The 27,709-nt window shown below is 36.0% G+C and overlaps 1 protein-coding gene across 8 annotated transcripts in view; it reads right to left on the bottom strand.

The window, feature by feature from the left end:
• Positions 1 to 27,709, bottom strand: part of PTPRD (protein tyrosine phosphatase receptor type D) — a 2,000,866-nt gene that overhangs the window by 790,013 nt on the left and 1,183,144 nt on the right. For all 8 annotated transcript variants that reach the window (XM_029201877.1, XM_029201881.1, XM_029201880.1 and 5 more), the window contains exon 8: positions 20,504 to 20,563. The gene's annotated coding sequence lies outside the window, so the exon portion shown is untranslated. The remainder of the gene's footprint in view (positions 1 to 20,503; positions 20,564 to 27,709) is intronic.

The following is a 27,709-nucleotide window of genomic DNA, read 5'->3' as shown; positions in this document are numbered from 1 at the left end:
TCTCACTGTTGTGGCCTCTCCCATTGCGGAGCACAGGCTCCGGACGCGCAGGCTCAGGCGGCCATGGCTCGCGGGCCCAACCGCTCCGCCGCATGTGGGATCTTCCCGAAATGGGGCACGAACCCGTGACCCCCGCATCAGCAGGCGGACTCTCAACCACTGCACCACCAGGGAAGCCCTCTTGTGTTCATTTGTGGAATACTGGGGAATTCCCCTCCTATTTCTGCCCCAGAGAGCTCTCTTCGATAGCCCCTAGGCTCTTGGAAGTCAGTCTCTACCTTCTGTGCAAAGCCCTTCACCCCTCTAGCTGAGCTGTCTGGGAAGGTTTAGACCACCCTGCTGCAGCTTCCTTGCCTGCGTATTTCCAATATCCTTGGTCCCAAGGATATGCTCATGAATCCACTGTCCCTATAAACTCTGGGGGCACCATTAACGTCTTCAAACCTGTCCTCCCCTCTGCTGCAACAGACCACCTTAGCCAGCTTCTCTTTCACAGACTTCTTATGCCTGGCTCAGACACCTGTCCACTAGGTCCTCTAAATTGAAGGGGTACATATTATGCTCCCTAATTGGTCTTTTTAGAGGCCCTTTGGTGTGTGTGTTTGTATGTGTGTATGTGTGTGTTGGGGGAGGAAGACTTTCAAAAAACACCTCTCTCCAAAACACCTCTTAAAAAAATCTGCCTATGGGTGTAAGAGATTTAGGAGTCATATAGCTGGATCACAGACACCTGTATCTGAAAACCTGCATCACAGTCCAGAGTCTCACTCTTGAATACATGCCCTAGTTGAGTTAAATACTGAGTATTAGCTATGTGCCACTGTACTAAGTCTTGTCTTAGACCAGGTATCCCCAACCCCTGGGCTGCAGACTGGTCCATAGCCCGTTAGGAACCGGGCCACACAGCAGGAGGTGAGTGGCGGGCGAGCAAGCGAAGCTTCATCTGCCGCTCCCCATCGCTCCCCACTGCTCGCATTACCTCCTGAACCATCCCCCCCTCCCACCCCCGTCCATGGAAAAATTGTCTTCCACAAAACTGGTCCCTGGTGCCAAAAAGGTTGGGGACCACTGTCTTAGACAACACTTTCAACTCAGTGAGAAAGGCATTAATGTCATCCTCATTCTAAAGATGAAGAAACCAAGACTCACAGAGGTTAAGGAATATGCTAAAGATCACATTGTTGATAAATAGTGGACCAGAAATTCAAAACAAGGGAGTCCAAATCCAGAACTCGTGTCTCCTCATATCACAACATTGGTCACAATTTTTTTTAATAGATCTTTATTGGAGTATAATTTCTTCACAATACTGTGTTAGTTTCTGTTGTACACCAAAGTGAGTCAGCCATATGCATACATATGTCCCATATCGTCTCCCTTTTGAGCCTCCCTCCCATCCTCCCTATCCCACCCCTCTAGGTCATCGCAAAGCACCGAGCCGATCTCCCTGTGCTATGCGGCTGCTTCCCACTAGCTATCTATTTTACATTTGGTAGTGTATATACGTTGATGCCACTCTCACTTCGCCCCAGCTTCCCCTTCCCACCCTGTGTCCTCAGGTCCATTCTCTGTGTCTACATCTTTATTCCTGCCCTGCAACTAAGTTCATCAGTACCATTTTTTTTTTTTTTACATTCCATATATATGCGTTAGCATAAGGTATTTGTTTTTTTCTTTCTGACTTACTTCACTCTGTATGACAGACCCTAGTTCCATCTACCGCATTACAAATAACTCAATTTCATTTCCTTTTACAGCTGAGTAATATTCCATTGTATATATGTGCCACATCTTCTTTATCCATTCATCTGTTGATGGACACTTAGGTTGCTTCCATGTCTTGGCTATTGTAAATAGTGCTGCAATGAACATTGTGGTACATGTCTCTTTTTGAATTATGGTTTTTTCAGAGTATATGCCCAGTAGTGGGATTGCTGGGTCATGTGGTATCTGTCACACTTTTAAAAAATTTAAATGCCCATCTTCCCTATCAGGTTGTAACTTCTTTCCTATTTCCTTCACTAACACCATAGTAATGCTCACCCATGTTTTAACACTGATGTGGTTCTCAGCTTTTTAAATTCAATGCAAGACGGTATATTGCTTCCCATGCCATGTAGGGGGAGTTATCTTTCCACTTGATAACAATGACAAACAAAAGAAGCAAAGTGAAGTAAACTTAAGAAGAATAAAGATCCCAAATCATAAGATGCTGTCATTACAATATCCAATTGAAAAATAAAGAGAACAGTCCATTATTTTTGTCTGCAAAAGACCAAAAATTGAATTTTATACTAACTTCACAGATGTTCTTGGGTTGTAACCAGATGCTGCATGGAACATGCTATTTTAATTACTGTAGTGATGTAACAGACAATTCTCACGGTCAAACGTCCCTTACTGAGTTTCATCTCACATTTTGGGGTTAAGGAAAGCTACCCTTCCTTGGAGAAGACTTTTATCTTAAACTCAGCTAACTGACTCTACCTTAGCTTTAGTCTCTAGAAGAAGACTGGGAAAACCACAGTCCATGGGCTAACTCTGGCCTACTACTTGTTTTTGTAAACAGTTTTATTGTTACACAGTCCTGTCTATTCATTTTTTACATGACCATTTGCATATAAAATGGCAGAGTTGATGAGTTGCTGCAGAGTCTGTATGGCCTACAAAGTCTTAAAATATTTACTTACGATGTGGCTCTTTAAATACAAAAGAGGTGACTAAGGCTTGTTCTAGAAAGCTTAGATTGGCATTTACTTTTATAGAATACCCTCTAAAAAGTACTGCTGCATACTACATTGCCCCGATTATTTATCAAATGAACAAGAGTCACTTTTTAACATTATCCATTATTATTATTATTTTTTTATTTTTTTTATTTTTTTGCGGTACGCGGGCCTCTCACTGTTGTGGCCTCTCCCGTTGCGGAGCACAGGCTCCAGACGCGCAGGCTCAGCGGCCATGGCTCACGGGCCTAGCTGCTCCGCGGCATGTAGGATCTTCCTGGACCAGGGCACGAACCCGTGTCCCCTGCATTGGCAGTCGGACTCTCAACCACTGCGCCACCAGGGAAGCCCTATCCATTATTTGTTATCTCCCATATTTTACCTTAGTTTCTTTATGATTTTTTCTTTACATTTTTAGCAATTTAAAATTTATTTTATTTTGCTGTATTGCATGAATCTTCAAAGGCTACCTTAAGTTCTTTTGGACATAAAATGGCATAAAAATAAAATAAAATATCCCATTTTATTATACAAATTTTTTTTCAAGTTGGCTCAAAGCATTTTTTTTCTGAAAATGAAGTTGAATATAAATAAATGAATAAGTAAACAAGAAACTTTAAAAAAAAAAAGCTGTTCTTTTTACAGTGACATGAATATTTCATTATTTTGTTTTTATGAGATACCTCCATATATGTTTTTCAACTTGATAAGCTTTAGAGGCATTAGTTTATTTTTCTCTTAACAGAAAAAGACCAAGAAAATACAATAGTTCATTTTTAATTTTATGCTTTACTTTGTGAGAGGAAGACAGCAATGCATTTACTATAAAGTTGAATAAGATGCAAAATCACTTACCTATTGAAAGTATTAAGTATCACATTTTTAAATTAAAATTTTATTTATTTTTTAGTTCTTTATTGATCTTGTGTAGGCAAACAGAAGGAAAATTAATGCTTTCCTGTGTCTCTCCATAATAAAAAATGATATATTAAATTGGACATGTGCTCCATTTCATAAAATGTCATTTATTTAGAATATATGCTTCTATTATAGAAACAATGGCTGGATGTTATACACTACATATATATGTGTGTGTGTGTGTGTGTGTGTATGTGCATATATATATATACATACACATATATATATATAAATTCATGTAAGTGGAAACCAATATGGATAATATTACATTGACCTAACTGAATGCTCCCATTTTGCCTAATACACTATTCTCTTAGCAAATCTTAGACCCCTCTTTTTTCTTTAATTGTTCTCAATCCAAAACTTTCAATATTTCTAAAAATTTATTTCATTTTATAGGATTAAAAAATATACCACAGATAATATATTAACAGGTCACATTAAAAAGAATTCTAGAGAGGGCAGACAGCAGAAGCAAGAAGAACTACAATCCTACAGCCTGTGGAACAAAAACCACATTCACAGAAAGATAGACAAGATGGAAAGGCAGAGGGCTATGTACCAGATGAAGGAACAAGATAAAACCCCAGAAAAACATCTAAATGAAGTGGAGATAGGCAACCTTCCAGAAAAAGAATTCAGAATAATGACAGTGAAGATGATCCAGGACCTCAGAAAAAGAAAGCAGGCAAAGATCGAGAGGATGCAAGAAATGTTTAACAAAGATCTAGAAGAATTAAAGAACAAACAAACAGAGATGAACAATACAATAACTGAAATGAAAACTACACTAGAAGGAATGAATAGCAGAATAACTGAGACAGAAGAACAGATAAGTGACCTGGAAGACAGAATGGTGGAATTCACTGCTGCAGAACAGAATAAAGAAAAAAGAATGAAAAGAAATGAAGACAGCCTAAGAGACCTCTGGACAACATTAAATGCAACAACATTCGCATTACAGGGGTCCCAGAAGGAGAAGAGAGAGAGAAAGGATGACAGAAAATATTTGAAGAGATTTTAGTCGAAAACTTCCCTAACACTGGAAAGGAAATAGCCACCCAAGTCCAAGAAGCGCAGAGAGTCCCACACAGGATAAACCCAAGGAGAAACACGTCAAGACACATAGTAATCAAATTAGCAAAAATTAAAGACAAAGAAAAATTATTGAAAGCAGCAAAGGAAAAATGACAAATAACATACAAGGGAACTCCCATAAGGTTAACAACTGATTTCTCAGCAGAAACTCTACAAGCCAGAAGGGAATGGAATGATATACCTAAAGTTATGAAAGGGAAGAACGTACAACCAAGATTACTCTACCTGGCAAGGATCTATTCAGATTTGATGGAGAAATCAAAAGTTTTACAGACAACCAAAAGCTAAGAGAATTCAGCAACACCAAACCAGCTCTACAACAAATGCTAAAGGAAACACAAGAGAAGAAAAGGACCTACAAAAACAAACCCAAAACAATTAAGAAAGTGGTCATAGGAAGATACATATTGATAATTACCTTAAACATGAATGGATTAAATGCTCCAGGCAAAAGACACAGGCTTGCTGAATGGATACAAAAACAAGACCCATATATATGCTATCTACAAGAGACACATTTCAGACCTAGGGACACATGCAGACTGAAAGTGAGGGGATGGGAAAACATATCCCATGCAATGGAAATCAAAAGAAAGCTGGAGTAGCAATACTCATATCAGATAAAATAGACTTTAAAATGAAGAATGTTACAAGAGACAAGGAAGGACACTACATAATAATGATCAAAGGATCAATTCAAGAAGAAGATATAACAATTTTGAATATATATGCACCCAACATAGGAGCACCTCAATACATAAGGAAACTACTAACAGCTATAAAAGAGGAAAGTGACAGTAACACAATAATAGTGGGGGAATTTAACACCTCACTTACACCAATAGACAGATCATACAAACAGAAAATTAATAAGGAAACATAAGCTTTAAATGACACGATAGAATAGATTTAATTGACATTTATAGGGCATTCCATCCAAAAACAGCAGATTACACTTTCTTCCCAAGTGCACATGCAATATTCTCCAGGATAGATGACATCCTGGGTCACAAATCAAGCCTCAGTAAATTTAAGAAAACTGAAATCATATCAGGCATCTTTTCTGACCACAATGCTGTGAGATAAGAAATCAGTTACAGGGGGAAAAAACATAAAAAAACACAAACATAAAGCGGCTAAAAAATGCTACTAAATAACCAAGAGATCACTGAGGAATTAAAGAGGAAATAAAAAAATACCTATAGACAAATGGCAATGAAAACACAACGATTCAAAACCTATGGGACGCAGCAAAAGCAGTTCTAACAGGGAAGTTTATAGCAATACAAGCCTACCTCAAGAAACAAGAAAAATCTCAAATAAACAACCTAACCTTACACTTAAAGGAACTAGAGAAAGAAGAACAAACAAAATCCAAAGTTAGTAGAAGGAAAGAAATCATGAAGGTCAGAGCGGAAGTAAATGAAATAGAAACAAAGGAAACAATAGCAAAGATCAATACAACTAAAAGGTGGTTCTTTGAGAAGATAAATAAAATTGATAAACCATTAGCCAGACTCATCAAGAAAAAGAGGGAGAGGACTCAAATCAATAAAATTAGAAATGAAAAAGGAGAAGTTACGACAGTGCAGAAATACAAAGCATCCTAAGAGACTACTACAAGCAACTCCAAGCCAATAAAATGCACAACCTGGAAGAAATGGACAAATTCTTAGAAAGGAATAACCTTCCAAGACTGAACCATGAAGAAACAGAAAATATGAACGGACCAATCACAAGTAATGAAATTGAAACCGTGATTAAAAATGTTCCAACAAACAAAAGTCCAGGACCTGAAGGCCTTCACAGGTGTATTCTATCAAACATTTAGAGAAGAGCTAACACCCATCCTTCTCAAAGTCTTCCAAAAAATTGCAGAGGAAGGAACACTCCCAAACTCATTCTATGAGGCCATCATCACCCTGATATCAAAACCAGACAAAGATACTACAAAAAAAAGAGAATAATTACAGACCAATATCACTGATGAATATAGATGCCAAGATCCCCAACAAAATACTAGCAAATAGAATCCACCAACACATTAAAAGGATAATACACCATGATCAAGTGGGATTTATCCCAGTGATGCAAGGATTCTTCAATATACACAAATCAATCAATGTGATACACCATATTAACATACTGAAGAATAAAAACCATATGATCATCTCAATAGATGAAGAAAAAGCTTTTGACAAAATTCAACACCCATTATTGATAAAAACTCTCCAAAAAGTGGGCATAGAGGGAACCTACCTCAACATAATGAAGACCATATACGACAAACCCACAGCAAACATCATTCTCAATGGTGAAAAACTGAAAGCAATTCCTCTAAGATCAGGAACAAGACAAGGATGTCCACTCTCACCACTATTATTCAAAATACTTTTGGAAGTCCTAGCCACGGCAATCAGAAAAGAAAAAGAAATAAAATGAATACAAATTGGAAAAGAAGAAGTAAAACTGTGACTGTCTGCAGATGACATGATATTATACTTAGAGAATCCTAAAGATGCCACCAGAAAACTACTACTGCTAACCAATGAATTTGGTAAAATTGCAAGATACAAAATCAATGCACAGAAATCTCTTGCATCCCTATATACTAATGATGAAAAATCTGAAAGAGAAATTAAGGAAATACTCCCATTTACCAGTGCAACAAAAAGAATAAAATACCTAGGAATAAACCTACCTAGGGAGACAAAAGACCTGTATGCAGAAAACTATAAGATACTGATGAAAGAAATTAAAGATGATACCAACAGATGGAGAGATATACCATGTTCTTGGATTGGAAGAATCAATATTGTGAAAATGACTATACTACCCAAAGCAATCTACAGATTCAATGCAATCCCTATCAAATTACCAATGGCATTTTTTATAGAACTAGAACAAAAAATCTTAAAATTTGTATGGAGATGCAAAAGACCCCGAATAGCAAAAGCAGTCTTGAGGGAAAAAAACGGAGCTGGACGAATCAGATTCCCTGACTTCAGACTATACTACAAAGCTACAGTAATCAAGACAATATGGTACTGGCACAAAAACAGAAATATAGATCAATGGAACAGGATAGAAAGCCCAGAGATAAACCCACGCACCTATGGTCAACTAATCTATGACAAAGGAGGCGAAGATATACAATGAAGAAAAGACAGTCTCTTCAAGAAGTGGTGCTTGGAGAACTGGACAGCTATATGTAAAAGAATGAAATTAGAACACCCCCTAACAGCATACACAAACATAAACTCACAGTGGATTAGAGACCTAATGGTAAGACCAGACACTATAAAACTCTTAGAGGAAAACATAGGAAGAACACTCTTTGATATAAATCACAGAAAGTTCTTTTTTGATCCACCTCCTAGAGTAATGGAAATAAAAACAAAAATACACAAATGGGACCTAATGAAACTTCAAAGCTTTTGCACTGCCAAGGAAACCATAAACAAGATGAAAAGGCAATCCTCAGAATAGAAGAAAATATTTGCAAACAAATCAATAGACAAAGGATTAATTCCAAAATATATAAATAGCTCATGCAGCTCAATATTAAAAAAAAAAAAAAACAATCTAATCCAAAAATGGGCAGAAGACCTAAATAGACATTTCTCCAAAGAAGGCATATAGATGGCCAAGAAGCACATGAAAAGCTGCTCAACATCACTAATTATTAGAGAAACGCAAATCAAAACTACAACGAGGTATCACCTCACACCATTTAGAATGGGCATCATCAGAAAATCCACAAACAACAAATGCTGGAGAGGGTGTGGAGAAAAGGGAACCCTCTTGCACTGTTGGTGGGAATGTAAATTGATACAGCCACTGTGGAGAACAGTATGCAAGGTTCCTTAAAAAACTAAAAATAAAATTATCATATGACTCAGCAATCCCACTACTGAGCATATACCCAAAGAAAACCGTAATTCAAAAAGACACATGCACCCCAATGTTCATTGCAGCACTATTTACAATAGCCAGGTCATGGAAACAACCTAAATGCCCATCGACAGAGGAATGGATAAAGAAGAGGTGGTACATATATACAATGGAACATTACTCAGCCATAAAAAGGAAAGAAACTGGGTCATTTGTAGAGACGTGGATGAATCTAGAGACTGTCATACAGAGTGAAGTAAGTCAGAAAGAGAAAAACAAATAATCGTATATTAACGCATATATGTGGAACCTAGAAAAATGGTACAGATGAACTGGTTTGCAGGGCAGAAATTGAGACACAGTTGTAGAGAACAAACGTATGGACACCAAGCGGGGAAAGTGGCGGGGGTGGGGATGGTGGTGTGATGAATTGGGAGATTGGGATTGACATGTATACACTGATGTGTATAAAATGGATGACTAATCAGAACCTGCTGTATAAAAAAATAAAATTAAAATTAAAAAAAAATATTCTATCTTAACTTTTAAGCAACTCTAGGCCATATGCTCTCTGACTCTATACTAAGAGGCCTTTTAAAATTTTTTCAGTGACCTTTTGGTTATTAATATATGGCAAGTATTTGGAAAGAAAATATAAATGCCAGGACTATATTCCACGTACTTTTCTTCAGTTTGGAGCTTGAAGTCGGATAATTCTATACTGCATTTTCCAATTAAAAAAATGAACTAGACTTACTGTGGTGATAATTTTGCAATACATACCAATATCGACTCATTATGTTGTATGCCTGAAATTAATATATGTCAATTATAATTTTATTTAAAAGGTGGAGCATCTGTCTATATGGATTTTGTTATGTTGCCAGTCAAATCATATCCCTCAGATATATGGTGTTATAAAATGTACAACTATGTCTCTCCTCCTTCCTGTTTTCTGCCAGATTTAATGGAGATTCTTTTGTATTTTGCTTTTGAATTGAAAAACAAAAATTACCACACTTAAACTCCCAGGGGCTAGCTTTTGAGAGTCCACATTTAGAGACATTGTAAAAAGTTACTTTTACTCTGTGGGCTCAGAGCCTAGGTATGCCTGATTCAAAGAAAACTGAAACAACAACAAAGGCTCACAACAACAAAGGCTCAAACTTCCTGGTTAGTTTAATAACATATCATTATAAATATTCAGTCAGTGGCTTTAGGGAAACCCTTGTCTTGTCAACAGGAGCTGCAAGATTTGATGGCTCTGCCAGAAAGTACTGGGAGGAGTTGTTATCTGTTGTTATTTTGCACACACCACGGATCCTGTGTGTTTTTATATATTTACTTATTTATTGTACTGTGGGATTAAAACAGAGTGAACCATAAAGGTTTTCTGGAAATTATTTTAAAGTTTTGCAGTTTAAAAGATGGTTATTTATTTATCCAAATAATAAATATGCCAATCTTTAGTTATACAAGATTGGATCAAGGAATGCCCAAATAACATCAGAAAACTAATTTTAAGTCATGTTTTTAGATTGTTCAGAAGAGTCTAACATTGAACTGAATTATGTTCCTGAAATCCATACCTAAAATGTTCATTAATGTTCTTGTTCAACATCACTGTAATGGATAAGATTCTTTGTCCTTCAAATTCTTACTTACATTAGACTTCACTGTGGCATCAATAAATAAGAAAAAATAACAAAATAGAGTGGGCGGTTTGATTTAAGGGGAAAAGTCTTTAAATGAATCTTTGGTTTGCCTGCTCTTGCTACCTCATTAATTCTAAATGGTGTCAGTCAGTTGAGTCTAATAGCTGTGAGTGTTACTACCATGGTCAGTTCCAAATTATAGTATTGATTAATTGATTGTCTTCTTCCAGTTTTGAATTATATGAGTGCTGGCTCAGGCAGCTTGGCTTAGCGCCCAAACCTTATTTTCAATGGAAGGCAACAAGGAATTTCACTGTTTCACTGCTGTGGTTAAGTGGATGCTCAGAAAACCAAAAGCTTTGGAAAGGCAATTGGACAAAAAAGTAATGTACTAAATATAAAAAATATGTACTTATTGATGGTCTTTCTCCAACCTAGAGAAACAAGCAGGAAGAGAGTAAGTCAAAAATTCATCATTTCTCAACCTCAGACTTCCCAAACAGTCTTGAAACAACTGACTGGGGGATGAGAGTAAGAGGGTAGAAAGATGGTCAAGAATGATAACGAGCCAGCATTTGCACCTGCGGAATTAAGTCCGTTCAGGAGAAGTGTGGTGATTGTGGTACTTTCAAACCAAGTACAACTTAAAGTGGATTATGGGCTTGGCTACATCATAGGTACAGCTATCCAGGAAAGCTTAAAAAGTACCTGCCACATTGTGGCACCACCAGGGCAGTGGTGCCATGTTCTTAGAATAATATAAACATTACCAAGTTGAAAGACAATACATGAGGCACTCATTTTGTGTTAACTTTCTGCTTTAATGAGAAACATAAAATGGATGGGTGTATTTGTCATTGATTCTTGTGGAAAGGGAAAAGCTAAATGGGGCACTGAGAAGTTAATAACTTTCACAGATCCATAGCTTTGTGTTTGTTTGCTGCCAGATCAATTCCCTTTCCCTACAAAATCTGAAGGGAAAATTGGTATGGAATGGAGTAACTCTGATTATAAAATTATATTCACATTAAAATGTATTTATAATCATTATTGGTCTTTCTTTTCAATATGAACACAATTATACTTGATTTCACAGAGAATTAGAAAGAAGAACCTTCATGGACATATATACACTACCAAGTGTAAAATAGATAGCTAGTGGGAAGCAGCTGCATAGCACAGGGAGATCAGCTCGGTGCTTTGTGACCACCTAGAGGGGTGGGATAGGGAGGGTGGGAGGGAGACGCAAGAGGGAGGAGATATGGGGATATATGTATATGTATAGCTGATTCACTTTGTTATACAGCAGAAACACACCATTGTAAAGCAATTATACTCCAATAAAGATGTTAAAAAGATAAAGTAAAAAGAAAAAAAAAAAAAAAAGAAAGAAAGAAGAACATTTCTTCCTCAAGTAAAGGGAGTGATCCTGAAAAGAAAGGAAAATGATTCCAGGGGTCCTAAATTGTAAAGCTTTAAAATCAATGTTTAGACAAGACTGGTAAATGGAAATTTATAAGTAGAGAAACAATTGTGAATATATGGAAAGCATGTATCACAAAGTCAAATATGCTGATGAAGATTAGAATTTTGTGGAAGTATTTGCTATAAGAAAGGGGAGAGAGACTGCAAGTAAATGTGTCAATGAGGAGAAATTCATCTTCTATAAGTGGTACTAAATTCAAGATTATTAATGATTATACATATATGAAAAAATCCTTAATAGAAGCAATGATGTAAGAGCCTCTTGGCATAGATCCTATAATGAAAGTTCATAGAATAAATATGCATAAAATATAAAAGTATATTAACTTTTCATGGCTGTCTCAATGATCTGTGGCAAAAATAAGGCTAGAGCTGGGAAAGTCATATATTCATTACTTAACAAATATTATTATAGGTTACACCATTTGATAGGTGCTAAGGATACTTTTCAGGGGGGATAAAAACAAACAGCATGCTTTTAGGGTGAACTCATACCATGTATGATATTATAAATCTAGTGTATTAGCAACTTGAAACAATAAATGCATATCTTAGTAAACTTAAGTATTTAGGTGTTAACTTAAGTATAAAACTATATCCTTAGCCCCTTGTGGGCAGGATTCAAATATAATTCATCCTGGTATACTTCTTAGCACCCAGCACAGAAACCCTAGCACAAAATGGGTAGTCCACAGATATTTTTTGAAAGAAAGAATGCATTAGAATATAGCCTTTGAAATAACTTCCTCTCCAAAGCAATAAATAGTTTCCTTAAAGAAACATAGCAATAGTCATTAATAAAATATTATCAAATTTCAAGTGCTTGTGATCCAAAGCACATAAATGTAGCTACTTTTCCCTCTCCCCCATGTCCTTTCCTCACCTGAATAAATTTGATTCACCCTTAGAGTCAGACATCATGTTACTTCCTGAATAAGTGGTTCCTCACCTATCTGGACTAGATTAAGCAACCTTAACATGATCTCCAGTACTTCCCATATTTGGGAACTCTCCTGTAACTGTTTATTTAATTGACTATCCATCTTAGATAATGTCTGTCTTATCCCCCATTTGTGTCCCCTAGGCTCTAGCAAAGAGTTTCATACAGACAACTACTTGTTTTTTTTCCAGATAGTATCATTCCTGACCTTTCTTTTCCATACCCCACATCTGGTTTGCTGGCAAATCCAAGTAGCTCTACTTTCAAAGCAATGCCTATCTAGAATTCAACCATTCCTCCCACTCCCAAAGCCTAACTTGGTCCAACTCTTGCCTGCATTATTGCAAGAGCCTCTGTGCTAGTATACTCGCCACTTCCCCATTTCAATTAGTTAGTTCTCAACCCAGAAGCCAGAAAGATCATCTTAAAATATAAGACTAAACATGTCATTTTTCTGTTCAAAACCTTCAGTGAGATATCATCTCATAGAGAACAAAAGTCAAAGTTCTTACTAGGAGATATGAGGGTCTTCCTTTCTTATCACTTCAGCTATGCTGGCCTTCTTGCTGTTGCTCAGTTCAAGTAAGCTTCCCCCCAGCAAGCAGGTATAGCAGGTGTAGCCGTTATACCTCCTATTTCCCCTGTCTAGAATGATCTTCCGCCAGTATCTACATGACTAACTCTTCTACTTTCTTGAGAGTTTTACTCAGAAATCATCTCTCAGTCCAAAATTTCTAAAATTTCAATATTCTCCTAACCTGATACTTTAATTTTCCTTCCCTGCTTTTGTTTTCCTAGTGCTGATTCTGAGTCTGATATTCAGCAGGTAGAGTAAACTTCCCTTCTGAGAGGCCTCATGTCTATTTGATGAGTAGGTACTCATTTATGCTGGTTGTTAAATATTTTAAACCTCACCCCTGCTCTTCACTATCTAATATACTCTATACCTCAATTATTTCTCTTTACCATCTACCTCCCCTACTCTAACATAAAATATTTTTGTTCAACACTGTATCACCAGCATCTGGAGCACCTGGTCTACTGTAAGGTACTCTAGCTGTATGCCCCAATTTTCGCCTATGCATGTTTCTACCTTAAAAGGTACTATAAAACATTGTTACACTTATTTCTTTCATGTCTCTGCAGTAAGTCGTAAACTGCTTGAGGGCAGGTTTCACTTTTTCTTTTCATCTTTGTATTTCAATCATCTAGGGCACTGACTGGTTAATAAATATTCAGTGAATAGAAGAAAGAAGAAATGACTTTGTGCATACCCACAATTACTCATGTAAGATAAATTGTTACAACTGTTTTTATTTATTACGCCTACCTACTTTTTTAAAAATAAATTTTATTGATTTACTTTTGGCTGTGTTGGGTCTTTGTTGCTGTGTGCGGGCTTTCTCTAGTTGCGGGGAGTGGGGGCTACTCTTCGTTGTGGTGCACGGGCTTCTCTTTGTGGTGGTTTCTCTTGCTGTGGTGCACAGGCTCTAGGCACGTGGGCTTCAGTAGTTGTGGCTCGCGAGCTCTAGAGCACAGGCTCAGTAGTTGTGACACATGGGCTTAGTTGCTCCGTGGCATGTGGCATCTTCCCGGACCAGGGCTCAAACCCGTGTCCCCTGGCAGATTCTTAACCACTGCGCCACTGGGGAAGTCCCATGCCTACCTACTTTCAATGAAGATAAAATTATGTATACAAACTTAGATTGGTACAAATATAACCTTGTAAATTTTATAGGTCTAATGTATAAAAATTTATCTGTCTCAAGGATTTTTAGGAGCACAATCCTGTGCTCGAGGAGAAAACATTATATAGACAATCTTTTTTTGACATTTCTATGGTTTTAAATTGCAGTAATATGAAAATCTCAAGTAAACTGTAGACCGCTGTCTCAAACCAAAGATATTACATAGGAAATTTCATAATTCCATTCTATAACTACAGGCGATTTCTGATCTTTTAAAATATGATTTAAAAAATATGATTCTGCATAGGAAAATCTGGGATCAGATTCAAAAGTCTTTTTTTTTTTTTTTTAAAAGTTTGGAACCCCTTCATGTGCTCAAGTTTTTTTTTTAAAAAATGAGATTTTTATAAAAAGTATCTTTAGGCCATCCACCACCAAAACAATTAACCCCTAAAATATTTTTTAATAAATTATATAAGATCATACAAGGCATGTTTATCAAATGTACAAAAGAGTGTCTTAACAATTCTTATAAACTTAGGACTCAAAACGATACTTACTGCCCATTTTACAGAACACTCCCCTCCTTATATGACCCTGTTTTGTTACTTCCCTTCCTATACATTGCCCCTGACCCAGGCAACTATCCCCCTGTTCAACGTAGTCCATTCTAGGCACTCCTGTCTTCATCCCGTTGAATGTTTGAGAAATAGGTCAGGTACTAGCACAAACTTGCATACTTTAGAAATACAGAGCCAAATGCAATGGGTATAGTTTAGTTCCCAGATCCTGGAGATCTCAAAAAAAACCCCACAAAACAAACAAACAAAACAACCTCACAGCCTTTTATACATCATTCTTGAACTTAACTTCTGGGTAATCCTTTATAACTGAGTCTCCAAGCCCATTCCTTTGGACAGCAGATGTCAGCTATCAGGCACCAAAATTTAGTATTTCAGACAACCTCAAAATGCTACCCTGATATTTCATTACCCATCTTTCTACAGCCTATAAATAGGAAAGTAGTGGAAGAAAATGAGACAGTTAAATGTGAACACAGGGATTTGACACCTCAGAAGTTTCTCAGTGCACTACTGTGAGTGTTCTAGTTCTACACTTGAACACCTGTAATTGAATTTGATTAAAATTATTCAGTTTATTTATTCAGTCATTTATTTCTAGAGAGGGACATCTAAATTTGCATAAATATAATGTTGGACGATTTGACCATTATGTTCACTGGGAGTTACAAGTCAACCTCTATTTACAGCTCTACTCAGCTGTTAAATACCATTCATTTTCTCCTAACCTTCTTTACTTAGGGAATTTTTTCCTTCTTGTCTTGATTTAAGTATATATATTCTCCTAAAGACTACCCTCATTTGGAGAAAAAAATTGTAAGGCAGGATTTTTTTTTTTTTTAAAATTAAGACTATCTTCTTTTTTTTTTTTTTTTTGTGGTACGCACAGGCTCAGCAGCCATGGCTGATGGGCCCAGGCGCTCCGCGGCATGTGGGATCTTTCTGGACCGGGGCACGAACCTGTGTCCCCTGCATCGGCAGGTGGACTCTCAACCACTGCACCACCAGGGAAGCCCAAGACTTTATCTTCTAAGAGCAACTTAAAGTTCACAGCAAAATTGAAGGGACCTAACCATTTTCAGCTTCTATTTCTAGATTTTTCTAGATATTTCTAAATATTTCTCTTCTATTTCTAGAAGAGAATTGATGAATATGACCAAAACTAGAAGATTTATACTTTATATTGATTAATATATAGCATTTTTAGGGAGAAATATGCTATAATCTGTATAACTATCTTACAATTTATTTTATACTACTTGTTTTATTTTTAGTCATTATGAACTAAATTTAGACTTAAAATCTTTTTTTTGAATCATCATCACTTTCTTGAGCAACTCAAATAACCCAAACTAGTAATGTTTTTGATGTTTATGGTGATGATGATAGCAAATATGTTTAATCCTGTCAATCTTGACTGAAACATGATAAAAATAATCCGATTTAAAAACAGGTGTGAACCCCTTATTTATAGTAGTCCATGTGAAAAACAGCATTAGGCTTTAGTTGTTTCATAAGGGCAACTGAAATCATGCAAAAGGCAGAGTTAATTTAAAAAGCCAAAAGCACAATGGTCAGATCAAGAGATAATAGTGTTTCCACGTACTTATGGTAGCACCCAGGTAACGTGTGTCACATTGTGTTTAATTCTAGGCATCAACCTGAAACATTTTATTGATATGCTAGGAGAAGGTATCACAGGATGAAATATCTGAAACTCACGTCGTAAAAGGAATGGATGCAGTAGGTATGGATATTTTACACAGAAAACAGAAGACTAAAGTAAGAAATAAAGACAGGTATATTTTTGCATCAATATGAAGAAGACTTTTCTTGCAGTTGGAGCTACCCAGTAATGAAAATGAGGTTTATGTATAGTTTTAATCACTGACTGGCTGACTGTGTGTCATGGGGAAGTTTCCTATGGAGTAGGAGACTGAATTATGTGAACTTCCCTCGTCTTTGTCTCAATTTTTCTTTCCTTTTTTTTTTTCTTTTTTTCTTTTTAATTCAAAAGATAATATGGTTTTCAATGCATAGTTAAAAAAAACAAAACAAAACAAAAACAAACCTGAGTCACAGATATTCTACCAAATACCTTTTTGATCTTGGGCAGCCCGTTTTTCTTCTCTGGGTCTAAATTTATCATGTACAAAGCATGGCCTGGAGTCTTTAAAGTATATTTTAGTTCTGATGTTCTCTAACCATACAAATGTAGACATTGAATTAAACTCTAAGTCTATTCATGGTGCAGAATCACTACAATTATGGAGTTGGAAAGCAGTTAGAGCTGGAAAGCATTTAGTCAACCCCCATACACACCATTAGGTTATACATATCATAGTTCCTAAATTGTCCTGCTAGTAAATCCTTGGAATAAGACTTTCTTTTTAATGCTATGTGTATAATATGAACATTTCGGTTATTACCACTGAATAAAAAAAGTAACTCTCTCAAGCAGAAATGCCCAGAAAACATCCTGCTGAGCTTTCTTCTTCTGGCCATACAGTCTGCATACACAATTAACCTTCCCTTAATTAGATTAACTTGTTCTCTATCTGAGACTGTCAAGTTAATACTGTAATCAAAAAACTATAATAGAGACCTGAATATGTCCCTGCTGTGTATAATGTTAATTACTTCTTCACTCAGAATAACTGAAATCAGGCTCACTTAATGGGATGCCTTAGTTAGCAGATCTGCTTTATTTCTCTAAAATAGTGCTAGTCAGAACTTTATAAACAACTCTTAAAATCACCTAAAAAAACCATAGTATTTCTGACTTTCTTAATTGATGCAATTCCAAGAATTGACTAAAATTGCAGAAGGTTACTATTAGTTATATGAAAATATTTATAGGCATTGGCATTGGTCCTTATATTAAAACATGATACGGCACGGCAAATATTCAAATGTTATCATTAACAAGAAACTAAATTGCACTTGCCAAAATTAGCACAACATTTGGATATAGAACCCACAGTAATATCAGGTTCACCCCACATATCTGTGCATTTCCAAATTCAGACATTTTAACAGTTTCTTGCTAGCATTAGCTTGATCCAACTATGAAAAGTGACACAATTACATGAAGAAGAAAGCTCATTTAACCAAATTGACTAAACTTGGTCAATGGCCCTAAGGCAAAGTGTTTTAAACCTTTAATTACAGAATAGTGTATTTATCATTAACAGTATTTTATATATCTCATAATGTTCTCAATCAATCACTTATTAAGTATCCATGATGTCAAGGCAGTCTTTCAGCCACTGTGAGGAGTATAAACATGAGTAAAAAGACACAGACGCTCCTTTCAAAAAGTTTACAACCCAGGCACTTGAGGAGGAACTGGCAGGAGAGTGGAAGCCTCGTGCTTTTGCCATCTAGTAAGATGGTTTTAGTTCTCTCAACTCAGAGCAATCAAGGACCATGTCAAAACATAGTGGCCTTGTTGTCTCTGGAGTTCTACTGGGTTAGAATTCTGATACTACTACCACTTGTATGACATTGGGTAAGATATTTAGTTTCTCCAATTCTCAGGTCCTTCATCCTAACGGGGAGATAATTAGAGTACTAACCTCAGAAGTATAATGTGAAAAGTAAATGAAATAGGTGTGCAAATTGCTTTGCACATAATATGCATAGCAAAAACAAAGGTTAAATATATTTAAGGGATAAGAGATACATTAAATAAGAAAGCTGTCCTTTCTTTGGCAAGATTAAGAAGTTAAATATTTTGCAAAGTATTGGATTTAGATGCCTGCAATCAAGGCTGATTATATAACATTCACAGACTAGAAAGGGAAATAAGAATTTCTAACACAGTGCCCTGAAACAACACTGTGAGTGAGCTGGTGGTCTTAGATAAATAAAGGGGAAGACAATTTGGTAAATACTGATCAAATATAATGCCCTAAAGAAAGTGTACTGGGCTTCACCTTATAATAGAATTGATTTGTCCTGAAGAAACAATGTCATAAATGGAGGTATATTTGAAATACTTCGGTCGGCACTAGATCAGACAGCAGTAGAACTTAAAAGGAAATAGGAACATCACTTCTATTATTAGTTTTATGAGAATAAGTAACTTGGATTTCCAAACAACTGGTTTTTAAATTAACTCTGGAATATAACATGCTCAGAAGATGGGAACTGATCTATACAAATTGCTGAACCATAAAAGCAGAATTATTAGTATCATAAGAGAGTCATGAACAAAGACACATGGGAGTTCAGAAGAAGAATAAGACATCATTTTGACGGGGAGTATCCAAGAAAGCTTTAGGGTAAAAGTGAGCTGAATCTTAATGTATAAAATAGAAACAATGAGGAACCAAAGGGGAAATAGGCTGAAAGCCTGAAATTAAATGTCCTACCATCTCCATCTCACATTTGTTTGTTTAATCCTCACCTTATTTGACTTCAATGGCATCTTGGTTTCTGAAGGATCTTTGTGTACCTTTTCTATATACAGATACATGCTTTTCCTTAGAGTTATAAGAAGTATCAACCCCAAAATGAAGTTAAAAGGAAATATGGGACGTGGCATCCTGTCCTTTAAATTGGGAATACAACATTTTTAGCAGATAAGAGTATTTGAGCATGCTAAGGAACTTCTAAACTTTGTAAACTTCATTTAACAAATTTACATTTAGAAACATCAATTAAAAACCATTAAGTTTATTTTATAAGTCATAACATATTTATACTAGATAATAGTTTTAAGTGGTGAGCCAACAGATCAAATATCTTAGCAAGCATAGGAATTATTTATTTCAAAGAATTATAATTTTAAGATTAGACGCACACTGAAGCTTCAATGAAAAAAGGTACTTGGTAGAGAATTTTATCAAAAAGTATTATGATAGATGAATGATTACATTAGAGAGAGGATATGTAAGGTAACAAAGCTGTGTTAATAGCAAAGTTTTGTTGGAACGTAGTGAAAATTGATAACCTGCAGTTGTTTAACAGAGATTAGACAGTTAAAATTTTGTTAATCTATTTGCTAATTTGTTTTCTCACTTTATTCCCTCATTAACAATAAATAGCTTTGTAGCTCCGGAAGAACCAAAATAAAGTATATAGGCGAGACCACTGCCAAGGGCTAATAATTTCATGGCAGCAGCAGCTAAATTCAATCAACATTTAAATCTTATAGGCATCTGCTGCTCCAGATCAAAACATTAACCCATTGTTAGATTTCTCACATACTCATGACTAACACCATCTATAATTCAGAACTGAAAAATAAATCTGTCACTGACAGATTTTTTCCTAGTTGTTCCACTGTTTTGAGTGTACTGTAATTTTATTTATAAAAGAAAAAAAAAACAACTCAGTCTTAGTATATTTTATAAGAGGAATATCAAGTGAATATAATATAATGTTTGAATATTTCATCCACCCATCCATCCATCCTAACCAATATTTGTTGAGTGCCAACTACATATCAGGCATTTTATCAGGGTGCTAGGACCCTAGGAAGAGAAGGAGTTAAGACGTGTTGTAGACTTACCTTGTGTTAGCCACTGTATGTGTTTTCAGACACAGTCCTTGGCCTCAAGAAGCTCAAAACCTAATTAGAAAAATAGAAATAAAAATTATTTTAAAAAAATATTTCAAACCCTAAGTTGTCTTCAACATATCATATTTTCACCATTCTTTTTTTTTTTTAGGGGGGATTGAGACAGAGAGGAAAAAAACAAGAGGGTTAATGAGAAGCTGGTATCAATTTTATGTCATACAATCTTTAACTGAAAGAGTGAAATACCAACTCAATATGGAATGTTCTTTTGTCCACATGATGGAAAGCAAAGGACATTGAACATTCCTTACAATTCTGAATTGGGATTATAATGTCTAACATAAAATGGTTAAAATAGCTTCTTACAACATCTATTTCATCAAGTCTAATGAATGTCATAGTTTGTTGCTTCCTGAAATTACATAATACTTTCAAATTTCCCATCCTCTGGCCTTTGTGGAGCTGGATGCTGCCAAAGTTCTTAAGGGGATCACTTAAACCATAGCAGCCAAGATAAAGCAAATCCTTGTCTCCCTATTGATCCTGGGACTAACTCACATGGAAGAATTCTAAATCTTATCAGAATTACATTTATGGAAAATAATCTCATTATTAATTTTTCAAAATTCATACTCTGAAACATGTAAAAAAGCACTTTGTCTTAATTCCTTAATAGAATTTAGAATATCCTAATTATTCCTGTTTGTTTTTAGAATTATTTCCTTCTGTCCAGATAACCTTCTTCTCAACTCTTTTTCACACGTTCAACTCTTGTTTCTCCTTCAGTTCCCAGGGAAGTTGTCATCTCATGCAGAAAGCCTTCCTTGACATCGTGCTTCCTCCAAGTTTCACTTCAATGTATTTTTTAGATGCTCCAACAGCTCTGTGTACTTCCTTATCACAATACCTTGTGTCACAGAAACTGGCTAGTTGTTTAGAAAACTGTTTGCCTTTTCCTCTTGTTACAGAGCCGGGCTATGTTCTTTCAGATAGATGTGAGATGTGACTGAATTCTTCACAAGGGAATACAGCCAAATATAAATCATGCCACAATCAGTCCTGGCCTTAAAACATCTCATACATGATCCTTTATTCTGTGTTCCTATCTGCAGGTAGAATCCCTGAGGACCTACAGAAGAAAGATCCCTAAGAAGGAAAGAGCCTTGTCCTTCAGTCACATCTTTCAGGATCACCTCTCGCCTCCGCTAATAAAGTCTATTCACACTAAGAGTGTTACAAAAATGACTATCCATCACCTGGCTCTGACTAGAAACATCTACTGGCACTGGAGTTTCAGGTAAATGAGAATCAAACTTTGGTTCTTTTTTTATTGAAGTTTAGTTGATATACAATGTTATATAAGTTATAGGTGTACAATGTAGTGATTCACAATTTTTAAAGGTTAGATTCCATTCATAGTTATTATGGAATATTGGCTATATTCCTGTGTTGTACAATATCTCCTTGTAGCTTATTTTATACTTAATAGTTTGTACCTCTTAATCCCCTACCCCTATAGTGTCCCTCTCCCACTTCCTCTCCCCACTGGTAAACACTAATTTGTTCTCTATATCTGTGAGTCTATTTCTTTTTTGCTATCTGCACTAGTTTGTTGTAGTTTTTAGATTTCACATATAAAGTGATATCATGCAGTATTTGTCTTTCTCTGTCTGACTTATTCCACTCAGCATAATACCTTCAAAGTCCATCCCTGTTGTTGCAAATGGCAAAATTTCCTTCCTTTTTATGATTGAGTAGTAGTCCATTGTGTGTGTGTGTGTGTGTGTGTGTGTGTGTATACCACATCTTAACAAATAACTTAAAATTTTATATGGAAACACAAAAGACCCAAAATGGCCAAGACAAAATTGAGAAAGAAGACAGAGCTGGAGGAATCATGTTCCCTGACTTCAGACTATACTACAAAGCTATAGTCCTCAAAACAGTATGGTACTTGCACACAAACAGATCAATGGAACCAAACAGAGAGCTCAGAAATACATGCACACACTATGGTCAATTAAGCTATGACAAAGGAGGCAAGAATATACAAGGGAGAAAAGACAGTCTCTTCAATAAATGGTGTTCGGAAAACTGGACAGCTACATGTAAAAGAATAAAATTAGAACATTCTCTAATGCCATATACAAAAACAAACTCAAAATGGATTAAAGATGTAAATGTAAGACAAGATGTTATAAAAATTTACAGGAAAACATAGGCAGAACACTCTTTGACATAAATCACGGAAAAAAAATTTTTTTTGATCTCTCTCCTAAAGCAAAGGAAATAAAAGCAAAAATAAACAAATGGGACCTAATTAAACTTAAAAGCTTTTTGCATATCAAAGGAAACCACTGACAAAATGAAAAGACAACCTACTGAATGGGAGAAAATATTTGCAAATGATACGATCGAAAAGTGGTTAATATCCAAAATATAGAAACAGTTCATACAATTCAACATCAAAAAATAAAAACAAACAAACCAAAACCCTGATCAAAAAAGGGGGCAAAAGACCAGAATAGACATTCTTCCAAAAGAGGACATGCAGATACCGAACAGGCACATGAAAAGATGCTCAACATCAATAATCATCAGGGAAATGCAATCAAAACCACAATGAGATATCATCTCACACCTGTCAGAACGGCTACCATCAAAAAGAACACAAGTGGGACTTCCCTGGTGGTCCAGTGGTTAGGACTCTGCCTTTCCACTGCAGCGGGCACAGGTTTGATCCCTGGTCAGGGAACCAAGATCCCACAAGCCACGCAGTACCGCCAAAAAAAAAAAAAAAACTGTTGGTGGGAATGTAAATTGGTGCAGCCACTGTGGAAAACAGTATGAAGGCTTCTCAAAAGACTAAAAATAGAAGTAACTGTCATCCAGCAATTCTAATCAAAAGTGTATAACCAAAAGAAACAAAAACAATAATTCAAAAAGATATATGCACCCCAATGTACATAACAGCATTATTTACAATTGCCAAGATATGGAAGCAACCTAAATGTTCATCAACAGATGGATAAATTTTAGTTCTCTGAGCGATTAAAATGGTGGGTATTACAGCACTTAGCCTACAAAGACTGTGATTATTTAATCTGTTTGACCTCCCCCATTGGATTATAAGCTATAGTACTCCCACAGAAACTGGTTTTGTTTTGTTCTAGGTTACAGCTGGAACATAGTATATGGCACATGATGATCATCTCTCTCTATTTTTTAATAACTTCAATTTTATATGATAAAATGTACCATGAAGATTTCATAGGAAATATTATTGTAAATACAGTTTTCCCTTTGGGCGTGGGGGGGATGCAAGGCTTCTTTTGGCACAGCCTTCAAAGTACCTTTTGGTAAAAACCTTAAAGGTAGAATCTGATTTTGCTTTGGAGTTCAAAGCAAGTGACAACATTGAAACATTTTTGCAAAACTGCTTTTGTAGGCTTCTATTTGCAGTTTTGGGTAGAATGGTGAGAGCATTTGCAAAACGTTAGTCAGAAATAACAGACTCAAAAACTCCCTACTGTAGTTGCAGTGATTTGGAATGTCCTTCAAACTGCCACTGGGGATTTAGCGCCAATGGAGAGAAAATGAAAGATAATTTTCTTTCTTTTTCAAAACAATAACCAATCACAGAACCCAAGACCTTCTGCTCTTCTCCTAGTACAATGAAATAGCTTTTGAAGTTCAGACAAAAATAGACACACCTGACAAGCAATATCAAGCCTTAGTCAGCAAGCAACCATGTACTTATTGCCAACCCATCTCTTTCTCACCTTTCTTCTACAGCTAAAAACACTATATACACTGACTCCTTTTGGGAAGCCACCTGTTTGAGGCCACTTCCCAAAGGGCTCTCCATAAATTTCACCCATCTGTCTCTTTACTATTGTCCACTTACAGGTTAAATTTAGTCCTGTTTGGCAGAACCTAACTTTCAGACGCATACTTCCTTTACTTTCAGCCCTGTTTAAGTGAGGAAAATATAGAGATGGTCAGATCTCCCTGCTTCTTTTCTAAAGAATTAAGAGGAAGCTTTTCCTGCTAGACATGCAACTGCATTGCCTTCTAACCTGAAGTAAAAATCCTCAGGCACTATTCTGCAACTCATTTAGATTATTGCTTAACGGCACCGTTACACTATATTTTATGATAGCTTTAATACATTTGTAGTTCACTCGCATCAATGTTAATATATCATTTACCTTGGTAAAGCACTTGTCTCTTGAGTGTCAGGCAAATGCACCATTGGATCTGCCAACTGAAGCCATTTCTTAGAGATTTTATAGACATGAATGCAACTCTTCTTCTTCTCAGACCACTCCAAAGCTACCTTTCCTTTCTGACTACAAATATCAACCTAATCACCAGCTGATCTTGTAGAGGAGACAACAGAAAGTATGTAACGCCAGCCCAGAATAGAAAACATTCAATTCTTTCTAAGTCATGCTTCATGTTTAGGTGAACTGAATTTCCTACGTGTGGCCAAAGTGCAAATTATTAATCTCAATTTTGTTTCTTTTCTGAAGACTAAGGATAAGATGGATCATAAATTCCTCTAAGTGGGAGAAAATGGATTTTTGGCAGTTGATTTCACCAAGTAAGCACACCCTCCAGCTCACAGAACATGCCTGATACGGGTGAGAGGATGAAGCACACAAGAAGAGAACTGGTGTAAAGGCATGGGTTCTTTCATCTCTATGCTCTCTGCCAAAGTTCTAACTAATTGTTGCAGCTGAGGAAGCTGTAAGAGCTAAAGTCAACAACTTTCAATAGCAGAACTGTCCATGGTGAGGTATAATCTCGGCTGATATACTTTTAGTAGTTACAGATGTTCACTGGAAATTGTTCTAAGAACTTTTGAAGGTTTCCATTTACTTTGGACATAACCCCAGTTTTTTGTTCCCCCCACAGAAATAAGAAACATCTCATAAATAGCCTTTCCTCTAGTGTGTTTCACATTGGAAGAATATCATCTTTTATTTTTTAAACAGAGTTAGCTAAAGTCAAATCATGTTATTTTACATTCTGACACATAAAAAAAATACTTTGGATTTCCTCACTGTAATTTTTATCTTTGCTATATGGCATCCCTTCTGTTATAATGTGAAAATTCCAAGTTTCATTAATGACTCATGACTCTATCTTATGTAATAGGCATATTTTAATTAAAATACTTCAAACTTTAAAAAGGCATTTTAACAGAAAGATGGAGTTGAATTTATATGCTCTAGTGTGATGCTTTTTACAACTCTATTTAAATTTTCAAAAAGTTTACTTCATATGAAGATCTTTTCTTCTGTCAACTCTATCCTAAAACACCAAAAAAATCCTGATTATCAAAATAGCATGTCATTTTAAAACAGTTCCTACATTAGCACAAGTAGCTGTGACCCTTTAAAGTAGTTTAAAATTACATATTAAAGAGATTTCAATAGGAGTTTTCATTCACTTTTATTTGGAATCGCTTGCACATGTTTTTCTTTAGTCCCATTTTTCATGGATTCAAGTTTGTATTAGATAAGCAATACTAGGTAAGCAAACAGCCAGAAAAAAAATAAAATTTGAAATACCTAAAGGTAACTGTTCAAAATTATCAAATTTGTTTTTTCACATGCAGACTGTAGAACAGAAAATCAGTTTAGATCAGGAAGAGAGTATGTTTTAAAGTTTTGTTTTGTCAAACATGTCAGACAACCTAAGTAACATATTTTTGACCCTTCCTCCTCTCCTTCTCTTTTTTATTTTGTTCCCTTTCTACTGTAAATATTTAGTAGATTGAGTGATTTGGAGCTATGTTAATTGAACAGAAAAATCCTACCTTAAACCACATTGCAATTAACATAGAAACTTAGGAAAAATATTCTACAATAAAGAAGGTTACTGGAGTATAAGATTTTCATAACACATATGGCAGGATATACAAACGGGGATAACAAATGTGCACCTCATCACTAAAGGATGAGAGGTTTTTTTTTTTTTTTTTAACATCTTTATTGGAGTATGACTGCTTTACAATGGTGTGTTAGTTTCTGCTTTATAACAAAGTGAATCAGTTATACATATACATATGTTCCCATATCTCTTCCCTCTTGCGTCTCCCTCTCTCCTACGCTCCCTATCCCACCCCTCTAGGTGGTCACAAAGCACCGAGCTAATCTCCCTGTGCTATGCGGCTGCTTCCCACTAGCTATCTATTTTACGTTTGGTAGTGTATATATGTCCGTGCCACTCTCTCACTTTGTCACAGCTTACCCTTCCCCCTCCCCATGTCCTCAAGTCCATTCTCTAGTAGGTCTGTGTCTTTATCCCCGTCTTACCCCTAGGTTTTACATGACCTTTTTTTTTTTCCCTTAGATTCCATATATATGTGTTCGCATACGGTATTTGTTTTTCTCTTTATGACTTACTTCACTCTGTATGACAGACTCTAGGTCCATCCACCTCACTACAAATATCTCAATTTTGTTTCTTTTTATGGCTGAGTAATGTTCCATTGTATATATGTGCCACATCTTCTTTATCCATTCATCCGATGATGGACACTTAGGTTGCTTCCATGTCCTGGCTATTGTAAATAGAGCTGCAATGAGCATTTTGGGACATGACTCTTTTTGAATTACGGTTTTCTCAGGGTATATGCCCAGTAGTGGGATTGCTGGGTCGTATGGTAGTTCTGTTTTTAGTTTTTTTAGGAACCTCCATACTGTTCTCCATAGTGGCTGTATCAATTTACATTCCCACCAACAGTGCAAGAGCGTTCCCTTTTCTCCACACGCTCTCCAGCATTTATTGTTTGTAGATTTTTTGATGATGGCCATTCTGACTGGTGTGGGGTGATACTGCATTGTAGTTTTGATTTGCATTTCTCTAATGATTAGTGATGTTGAGCATTCTTTCATGTGTTTGTTGGCAATCTGTATATCTTCTTTGGAGAAATGTCTATTTAGGTCTTCTGCCCATCTTTGGATTGGGTTGGTTTTCTTTTTGATATTGAGCTGCATGAGCTGCTTGTAAATCTTGGAGATTAATCCTTTGTCAGCTGCTTCATTTGCAAATATTTTATCCCATTCTGAGGGCTGTCTTTTGGTCTTGTTTATGGTTTCCTTTGCTGTACAAAAGCTTTTAAGTTCCATTAGGTCCTATTTGTTTATATTTGTTTTTATTTCCATTTCTCTAGGAGGTGGGTCA

The sequence above is a fragment of the Monodon monoceros genome, unplaced genomic scaffold (assembly GCF_005190385.1).
Source record: "Monodon monoceros isolate NGI ecotype Baffin Bay Population unplaced genomic scaffold, NGI_Narwhal_1 Super_Scaffold_5, whole genome shotgun sequence".
Lineage (NCBI taxonomy): Eukaryota > Metazoa > Chordata > Mammalia > Artiodactyla > Monodontidae > Monodon > Monodon monoceros.
This window is presented reverse-complemented; position numbering and strand designations above follow the sequence as displayed.